This window comes from Psittacula echo (genome assembly GCF_963264785.1).
Source record: "Psittacula echo genome assembly, chromosome: 2".
Taxonomy (NCBI): domain Eukaryota; kingdom Metazoa; phylum Chordata; class Aves; order Psittaciformes; family Psittacidae; genus Psittacula; species Psittacula echo.
The window spans coordinates 60008632-60017582 of record NC_137737.1 but is presented as its reverse complement, the minus strand read 5'-3'; the positions used below and the strand labels follow the sequence as shown (position 1 = coordinate 60017582).

The following is an 8951-nucleotide window of genomic DNA, read 5'->3' as shown; positions in this document are numbered from 1 at the left end:
CTGCCTTTCCCCTGTCCCATTTCTGCTCCTTTCCTGCTTCTCACTCTGGTTTCCAGCTACGACCTGTCTTCTCAGGGCCACTCTCTTCTCTGGCATCGCCTTTCCTCACAGGGCTTCCCCCAGTTTTTCAGAAGTGATGTTTGGCAGCCAGGAGCTGTGCTGAGGGATGATGGCAGTGCTGGCAGGACCGGCATGGGCCTGGCTGGCTGTGGGGCAGCAGCAGCTTGGCTGCCATCCTCCGTCCCTCTCTGGCTCTACCAGCACTGGAGCTGCTGTGTCCTCTGCTGCAGATCTCGGCCTGCCCATGGCTTCCTCCACACCTGGGGAAAAGAAGCCAGTGACTCTGCTCTGGTGCCATGGGGAAAGCCCTGACCCTGTGGGCACCTGGTGTCGCACTGCGTGGTATCCACACCATGCCAGGGCTGAGCTGGCAGGAGCGGCATGGGCATTCCTAGGACAAAAAGAAAAGATCGCCTGGCCTTTGGGTACCATCTTTCCCTTATCCTGCTGCTTTTGCCCTCCTTCCAGGGCAGCAGCCCTCTGACCCACCCCAAGCCATGTGCTCCCAGTGTCTCGCCCATTCCTGTTCCACACAGCTGGAGTCTCCTCCATCCCCTGCACCGAGCCACAGGGCTCCCAGTACAACGTCCTCCGTCCAGGTCCACTCTACCGGCGATGCCCCGGGTCTCCCGGTGCCCAATCCTCCCTTTCAGTCGCTACATCCACCCTGTGCCTCAGGGCTCCTACCGCATGCTCCCGTGCCCCAGCCCCGTCCAATCTTAACTCCTTATCAGCCGGTTCCCGGTCCGCCCCTCTCCCACGATCCTCCCTGTGCACCAGGACGCCGTTCCCCCCGGCTCCCGGTCTGTCCGCTTTTCCTTCCACCCCTGCCACCGCGCCGCTTCTGCTCTCCCACATGACCGCTGGCGCGTCCGCCCCGCTGGGGGCGTGGCCTGAGGTCAGAAGGGGGCGTGTCCAAAGGGGTACCGGAGAGGGCTGTCGGTCGGGGGCGTGGCTAGGGGAGGCGGGGGGCGTGGCCTGCGTTCTGCCCCTACGTTCGCGCGTAAGGTCCGGCGGCGGCATTGGGGGGAGGGCGGGAGGGGGTGGGAGGACCAGACCGGGATCGGTCGGCCGAGCCGAAAGGTTTAGGGTTAGGAAGAAGGGGTTTAAAATAAACCAAAACCCGGGGTAAATTAGAAAGAAAAAAAAGGAAAAAAAAAAAAAGAAAATAACCAACAAAACGGATTGAGCGGCCTCGAGGAGGTCAAAGGTCGGAGGTGAGGAGGAACCACCGGTGAGGTGAGCGCCACCGGCGAACGCGATCGGTCCCAGATGGAAACCGAAATACCCCTCCCCACCTCCCCACCGCGGTCAGCTCCGTTCCCGCCGGGCCCGGGCGCGCGCCTTCCCCTCGGGCAGCGCGCGCATGGGTGAGGGGAGCGCGCGCCCCGCCGCGTCTTCCCCCTTTTCCCTCCGTCCCCCCCCATTCCCAGTCCTCCCCGCTTTAACGTCCGTTAACGATCGCCCGCATCTCCCCCCCTTTCTCCTTAGGTAACCGCGGCCTTCAGGCCTCTCCCCGGAGGGAAGCCCGAGGGGAGGCCCCTCAGGCGGGAATAGGGGTTCCCCTCCCCTCGTGGGTGTTCTGTGTGTGGAATTCGGGGTGCGCAGAGGGGGCTGGTGGATGTGGAGCCGACCGCTGGGTGCCTTCCCCCCCTCCCCCCCAACCTGTGGTGCTTCAGGTGCCGGCTTGATTTGGCTGTGGAGAGTGATGAGTGTTTTGGCTGCGGAGGGCGGTGAATTTCTTCTTTGCGGTTGCGTTTTGTTCTGTAAATGTGTTTTCTAACAGCGATAATCGAGTGAGGGTGCTGGCAGAAAGAGCAAATACCGATTTTTGTCGTTAGCAAAGATGAAGGTGCTTTCCCGAGATACGCAGATGAAGTGATTCCCTTCCCTGCTTGGCGCCTGAGGAGGGAGAAGCAAGTGGAGGTGGTGGGAAGGGAGGGAGGGTTGGGGTTGGGTGCTTGTGCAGGGGAGCTGCTAAGGGTCACGACTGCTCTCCCTGCCGGGGGGTTCCGGAGGAATCGGGATCACGATAGTGTTTACTACTTAGGGAAGTGGGAGTCATCAGGCTGAGGTACTGGTGGGCTGGAGGAGAGCAGGGAAGGGGAGAAAGTGGGAGGAAGTGTGTCTGAAAGGGATGTAGAAAGTTTTGGTGGGGCTGAACCAGTGAAGGTGGTGAATGAAGGAAAGAATGAATCACCTGGTGCAGAATCAGAACATGCTTCATAGAAAAGAAGAGAGAAAAATGACTTGAGTATGTGAAAGGGATGACTGAAACATGGAGGAAAATACTGTGCCAGGTTTGTGTGGAACCAGGACTGTTCTGCTGCTTCGGTTTTACAGGGACTTCGCTGTGCAGTGACAGCGTGGTGCTGCAAGTGCCTGTCGCTCTGCTAATCGCCCTGTTCTGTGGAGTTGGGTTGATATTTAGGCATCAGCTTCCTTGCACGAGACCAAATGAGCATCTCAAGATTATTTTCTGATATATTGAGCAAGGAGCTGTTTGAATCCTGAAGTGATGCAGTTGTAGGTTTGTGTTTGGGAGAATCCCAAGGGAAGAGCTGCTGCCTAGTGCCAGAATTTCCTCAGTGCAATGTCCGCTTATTTTCGCAGGGTTGTTGAAAGGCAAATTAAGCTTCCTTTCGTGAAAAGGCCAAAGATGAGGCATGATCTCACTCTTTGTGAAGCCCAGAACTGTTATGACAATGTGCTAGTGTGATAAATTTAGGATTACACGAGCTGTTGTGTAATGCAGAAGGGAGATTACCTGGCTCCAATTCAGGAGAAAGGAAACCACCCTGGGATTTTCATTGGATGTGTGTGACACACTGAGAGCTGTGCTGTTGGCCCGTGAGTCCTTCCACCAGAACAGTTACTCTCAGCATTTCCAGTTACGAAGCTTAACTTGCTGCAGTGCCACTTATTGGTCTAAATATGATTCAAATCTAAGCAAAGAGGAATCAGGTTTCGTCTCAGGAGCATTAAAATAGTTTTTTAAGTGTCAAAATCTCAGAGATGTATGAATTTGTCAAGTGTTCTCTGCATTCAGCTGTTGAGGTCCTCAATGTTACTTTCATTCAGGGGGTTGCTAGGCCTGGCAGTTGTCAGAGTTCATATTATTATGTGTGGAAAAGTTCTGTTTTGTTTTCTGCTCTCTGATGAGCACAGCTTAAAAAAATAGAATAAGTACAGTTTGACACAGTATAGTTTTACCTGTGTATAGTGGAATGCAATAGGTAATGAGTGGAAGGGGAGTAGCAGCAATACAGCAGTTTCAGTGGATCTTTTACAAGAGCAGGTAGGGACAGGACAAGGGGGAATGGCTTTTAACTGACGGAGGGAGATTGAGATGAGATCTGAGGAAGAAGTTCTTCCCTGTGAGGGTGGTGAGGCCCTGGCACAGGTTGCCCAGAGAAGCTGTGGCTGCCCCATCCCTGGCAGTGTTCAAGGCCAGGTTGGATGGGGCTTGGAGCACCCTGGTCTAGTGGAAGGTGTCCCTGCCTGTGGCAGGGGTTTGGAACTGGATGAGCTTTAAGGCCCTGTCCAACCCAGACCATTCAAGGATTCTATGATCTTGTGACCTGGGAATCCTTTCTATTCTCACTGTGACTGACATTGTATGCTGTGCTCATGGAACTGACAGACCTGGCTTTGGCTTTCCAGGAAGCTGCAGGTAGCTGTCTCCCATTTTACAGAAGGCTTTCTCCAGCGTGCTGTGGCAGCATGGAGCCCTGGCAATGAGCAGCACAATCCTCTGGTGGTGTGGTGCTGCATGAACAAAGAGGAGCTGATGGCCCATGGTGGGAGGAACTTAGTCCTGAGTAAAAAGCGAGATTGGAGATAAGTGTAGACTGAGTTTTACAAGCATTCCTTATCTGTGATATCTTGTGTTATGATTCATTCGAAGCTTATATGGTGCATTAAAGGGTGAGAAGGAAAGGTCTGAAGGAACTTCTGCTGGGCAGTTCTGTGGCAGTGCAGCCTTCGGTTTCAATGTCTGTAAGCTATTACTGTTCACAACCAAAGTACCAAAAAGAACGTGGAGGAATGGGGGCTTAAAGGTGGTTATCTACAAGTGAATCTTTTAATCTATGTCTTTAGGTGAGGGCACAGCCCTGGTGTTTCAGAATAGCTGGGGTCTTTTCTGCATAACTGGGTTTCTTTGGGAAGTGAATAAAATTCTAAGGCTCCTGCCAGTAAAAGAGCGAGTTTCAGCTCAGTGAGAGCACGGTGGTGAACAAGGAGGGGAGGAGGGTTGCATTGCTTTGGTAAAAAACCTGAATTAATCTTGTATGGGCCATTGTGATAAAGATGCCATGGGAATAATAGTTGGTTTGTTTTCAAAAGACAATGTCCAAGTCAGACTTTCAGACTTGTTGTCTAACAGGGTAGTTTCAGGATTGTTTCATTGGGAAGAAAGAGCTTAGTGATTTGCTGATCCTGAGTTTTTAACTGGTGAGTATTAGAAAGAAAAATATTTAGTTCTGTGTGATGCCAGAGATGACAAAAGCTTCCTTCTGGGATATGGGGAGTCCTGTGAGTTTGCAAATTCAGCCTTGCCAAATGTTGCTTCTGTAACCTAGAACCTGCTGAAAATCAACCCCGGGCAAGCGAGTCACCTTACAGGTGCTTGTGTTCTCTTGTGCCTTTACAAGCCTGAAAGATCTCAAAGCGCAGACTCTTTTATGATTGAAACTCTTCTGATTAAATATTTGGTGCTTTTATTTTTGAGGGGACAGTGCATGGAAATACATGCCAAAATTTATGTCTGTAACATTTGCTTTCTGTTTCATGGACTAGGTGGTCAGAGCTGTGTTCGTCATCTTATCTCTGTCACTGTGAGCATCCTGCCTGTGAGAGTATCCCTGTAAAGCAGGTGACTGACACAGCCAAAACTTCCCAGCATCAAGGTTTCAGAGTGAAAACAGCACTAAAGCTTTAATGTCTAGGAGTTGTAGAAGGGAGTCTGTGTAGAAAAGGAAGTGTGTTTTCCCAGAAAGCCACAGGTAGATTTCTCTTTATCTGCGAAAACCCACAAGTTTCAAACCCGTTTGCTTGACAGCTGTCAGACTGTACCCAACTGGTACCACACAAACAAAGTCCTTCAGAAATGGAAGACTTTTGGTTTATATGTTTCCACAACATATTTTTCAGGAAAATAATAGGGCTTAACACATGAACTTGTTTTGCTCGGACTCTAGTTAGTCAGGAAAGTTCTACCAGTCTTTGTGCAGCGGAGTGTTTTTAGTGTGACAGGGTGGCTCGCTCGAAAGTGATTTCTGAGGCTTTTTAAGGGGAAGTTTTCTTCAAGGAGGCAAATTGACCCACTGTAGGCTGTGATCTTGGTAAACCAAAAATACTACTGTGGCATCAACAGCGATGGCCAAAACAATGAAAATGGTGGTGAATTAGTAGTGATGCAAAAGACGCAATGAACATAGGTGGTTCAAGCCCCTTCTGGCAATGTAGATTTCAGCAGAAGGAGGGTACCTGTAAAAGTTTTTCTGCCCTTCCTCTGCTGAAATTGGAGCCACAACCAGTACCTGCACAGCGGAGGGACTGCGCCTTTGCATGGGGAGATGGAGCAGTACGTGGAAAATGTGGGAGCTTGCTAAAAGTGTTTACATAGATGTAGTTTACCTGGGAAGGGTTTTAGAAACCTGCTAAAACGGTAGCACCCAGGGTTGCAGTGGCTACCTGACCATCAGCAGTGGTGGTGTGGCTGCTAAATGAGCCATGTGTCCTTTTGAGGAGTACGTTTGCCTGTTCTGAGCACATCTGAAAATGTTATTGCCTGCTTTAACTTTGTTAAACTGTTGCATGAAGTGTGGATGTTAAGCATTTATAGTGGCACAATCTCTTTAAAAATAGTTGCACTAAAAGATGTTATTCAGATATACAGATGAGACCATCTATTTGAGAAATAAAAGTCAAACCCATACAGTCAGGATGTATGGGCCTAAATTAAATAGGCTTTTGTTTTTAATACCGATTATTAACCACTAATTCCTATTTCTGGCCCAAAGGAGAGTTGCGAATCATGAAATATATCCTTTGTAGGGAAAGGAGCCTTAGCTATAGACAAAGAATCAGGAAAGAAGTCATGCTCAGTTCAGATACTTGGTTGATGAGGTAAATGAGTAATTGCAGCTGCAGAACTGTTGAGGAGAAAAAAAAAGAGTGAGTCCCACTTGCAGTCCTGCATCCAGCTCTGGAGCACTCAATGAAAGAAGGATGTGGGGCTGTTGGAGTGAGTCCAGAGGAGGCCATGAAGATGCCCTAAGGTCTGGAGCACTTCTGCTAAGGAGACAGGCTGAGAGAGCTGGGCTTGTTCAGCCTGGAGAAGAGAAGGATCCAGGGGGACCTTAGAGCAGCTTCCAGTGCCTAAAGGGGCTGACAAGAAAGCTGGAGAGGGGCTTTTGCCAAGGGCAGGTAGGGACAGGACAAGGGGGAATGGCTTTAAACTGACGGAGGGGAGATTTAGATGAGATGTGAGGAAGAAGTTCTTCCCTGTGAGGGTGGTGAGGCCCTGGCACAGGTTGCCCAGAGAAGCTGTGGCTGCCCCATCCCTGGCAGTGCTAGAGGCCAGGTTGGATGGGGCTTGGAGCACCCTGGTCTAGTGGAAGGTGTCCCTGCCTGTGGCAGGGGGTTGGAACTGGATGAGCTTTAAGGTCCCTTCCAACTCAAACCATTCTCTGATTCTGTGTGTCACTGAAACTGAAGTGTTCAATACCTTTTGACCCTCACTGAAGACCGCAGTCAGCTCGTGAGCAACTAAATGCTAATGACAGACTAGAAAAAATGAAGAGCAGGTTTGCAGCAATCATTTAACTGAGATATTTTTGTCTGTGTACTTAAAGTACATCCTAAAAAAAGCCCCTTAAAAGCTTTAGTAGGCGTCTCTTTAGAGATGGAAAATACGTGGTGTTTTGCAAGACTGGAGAAGAGCGAGTGGTTTCTGTAGGTGAAAGAGTGGGAAGAAGAGAATGGGGAATAGCAGACACCTCAAAATCCTGCAGCAAGTAACCAGCTGATTTCTAAGCATCTGAAAGATTATAGGGAGCATGTACCAGCCAGCTCTGGCTTGCCACAGGTACTTGCTTGGCAAAGTAAGTTTACTTCTTTCTAGGATAAGGTGTCAGCTCTGTTCCTGTCTGGGAAGCAAAAGCTTCCATGTATCTTGAAGTCAGTGAGGTTTTGATTTTTGTCCTAGTGAGATTCTCAAGAAGGTGAGATTAAAAAATATCCAGAAAAGCTGAGGAGGTGCCATGGCATGATGGCTACAGACATGGTTCAGTGAGCATGTTCCAAGTACCAGTAGAGCAATCATTAAAACAGGCTGGACTGAAAAGGGTTATGGGGGGGACTCCAGGTTTTCATTCCTGACTGAAGTGGTAGAACAAAGTGGTAAATGGTCCAAAGCAGGAAATGACTATGTGTATGCTATATGACAGCCGATTTCTTATCCCCAAGTAGTCATCTGTCAAATCCTTGCCTCTCGAGTTTATAGACAAGGATATTGTGAGTTACAGTGCCAAATGCTTTGCACAAGTCCATGCAGATCATCCACAAGCATTGTACGTATTTTGTATCACAAACAAGCGGCATGGGCTCAGATGTTAAACTTGATCTTGCAGAGAGGTGTAGAAAAGGACATTAGTCAAAACAGTAGCCATAGTAGAAAGAGGAACATGTTGCAGGTTTGTGCGGGGTGAGCTATCTGTGTGCTCCTCTGGTAGATCTTGCAGGAATTGCTGCAGTGAGATGTAGTCTGCAGTGGTGGTTACCGAATGAGCTAGGCAGTTGACATTGTGTTCAGAAGCAAGTACAAGTGTAGGCACAGCTACTTCATATTACAGCCATGATGCTAAGACATACAAGAAGGTAAATAACCTATAATTAACACTTGGAGTTCATATTACTGTTATGGACATGGATTTTCTCCATGCTTAGGAAATTCTACAGTATGGGTTTAAGGTGTCTGATTAGTGCACCACAGAGACAAGGTATATCCTAGAAAAAGGTCAGCAATGCTCTTTGCTGGTTACTGTTTGTATGCTGGAGTCAGGAACTTCCTGAACAGCTAGGGAGTGAAAAGTTGATGGAATTCCTCAGTGCCCGTGGAAGTGAAAGGTGGATTTGCAGTAGCTGGATGTGATGGAAGAGCCCCAATATGTAATTGCTCGTGGGTGTTGCATCAGTCTTTTGGTACTTTTAGGAGAAAGTGATTCCCTAGCCGTTTGTCATAAAGCAGCTACATGGATAAACAAAAAGAAGCACATTCTTCCAAAAGGAATCACATGAGATGCATTGCATAAGGACAGCTGCGGGTCAGCCTGGTGGCCTCTTTAGGTCAGTATCTGGTTTCTGATTGTGGACAGTGTTCAGTGCAGGGAACGAGTGTACAAACAAGACAAGTACGTTGGATCCTGGCAGCCAGTTCAGGAGAAGTGCCTTGTGGCTGAGGGGCTTCTCAAGCCAAAAGTTTGTCTGTTGCTTCTTTAACCTGTGTGGCATGGACAGTGACCTGGGGTAGAGCTTTCCTCAGGCTTAGTGTTCATTTTGAGCTGCTGCTTTATTGGTTTGTCTGATGCTGAATTATTCTTGTCTGAAAGAGGCAGCCCTTCCTTGTTCAGCTTCCTCCGATCACCTCTATTAGAGACATCTGTTGTATCCATTTGCTGCTGAAATCTTTTCCAGAGTGAAAAGTCTTCCCCTGCTTTTTTATTTTGTGGAAGCTTCTCCTTATCTTTGATAATCCTTGTTGAACTTCTCCGTGCCTTTTCTAATTCTTTGCCTGTCCTTTTTGAATGAGGAGGAAGAATGACCAGAACTGTGTACAGTGCTTGGACTGTGCATAGCACAGATATATGTACCAATGTAATGATCTC

At 48.7% G+C, this 8951-nt stretch overlaps 1 protein-coding gene across 4 annotated transcripts in view; it reads left to right on the top strand.

The window, feature by feature from the left end:
* Positions 1-957: 957 nt before the first annotated feature.
* The window catches only part of SCAP (SREBF chaperone), a 65805-nt gene continuing 57811 nt past the window's right edge, over positions 958-8951 (top strand). For 3 of the 4 annotated variants that reach the window (XM_080611989.1, XM_080611987.1, XM_080611990.1), the window contains exon 1: positions 958-1299. The gene's annotated coding sequence lies outside the window, so the exon portion shown is untranslated. The remainder of the gene's footprint in view (positions 1300-8951) is intronic. The other variant, XM_080611988.1, reaches the window with a different exon arrangement.